The 876-nt window shown below is 29.9% G+C and overlaps 1 protein-coding gene across 3 annotated transcripts in view; it reads left to right on the forward strand.

The window, feature by feature from the left end:
• The window catches only part of UBXN2B (UBX domain protein 2B), a 26,765-nt gene that overhangs the window by 15,404 nt on the left and 10,485 nt on the right, over positions 1 to 876 (forward strand). The gene's annotated exons all lie outside the window — the stretch shown is intronic.

The raw sequence follows: 876 nt of genomic DNA on the forward strand, positions 1-876 counted from the left end.
TAAAGTTTATGTCGAGGTTTATATTTCTAATTATAGAGGTCCAGCCGCTCTACCGTCAGTTGCTGAAAAGGCTCTCCTTTTTTCATTTGATTATTATTGTACCTTTTTTAATTTCTACAAAACTTTTATGCAGCTTTTATAACTATATCAGCTGACATAGTATGGGTATACTTAAAGAAAACCAAACATATTTTTGTGTATAATTGTCATATAGTCTCATAATTGACATTTCTCAAGCTGAATTCCTTTATCAAATCATTTGGGGAGGTTTTCTAAACTACCACGTAGCCAGAGGTGTTACAGGTAGGTGTCAGGTGTGCTCAGCCACCTGTCTTTCGAAACAGCCTTTGTGGTCATTGTGGCAGACATCCGCTGCTGAGAGCCATAAATTTTACTTTTTATTACTCACCAATAGCTTCTAATTCTTTATCAGTGAATCTAAAGTGATTTTGGTTCTTCGGGTTCTCCAATTCTATAAGAAAAATGTGGAATTGGTATAATTTAGTCTAAGAAAAGAAAGCAATGTGATAATTAAAAGCTTGTTTATGATATAAATGGTGATTAGAAGAAATGGGGTTTTTAAACTTATATGCTATATCCTACCTGAAAAATAGAAGACCTTGTGATTAATATAGCAAAATTAAAAGTACAATCATAGTTGATTTGTTACGGTTGAATAAAACAGCTTATAAAATATAGAGCTTTTCTTCAAGGTAATTTATACTCATTTATAAAATTTTTCCTTTACTCTATGAATCTCTTATTTACTTTGTGAAATACGATTTATACATTATAATTTTCATTATAAGACTTGTCATAAAATAGCGGTAGCATTTTATTTATTTTTATTTTTATTTCTTTATTTTTTTTAAGCGA

Source organism: Pteropus vampyrus, unplaced genomic scaffold, assembly GCF_000151845.1.
Source record: "Pteropus vampyrus isolate Shadow unplaced genomic scaffold, Pvam_2.0 Scaffold45, whole genome shotgun sequence".
NCBI lineage: Eukaryota > Metazoa > Chordata > Mammalia > Chiroptera > Pteropodidae > Pteropus > Pteropus vampyrus.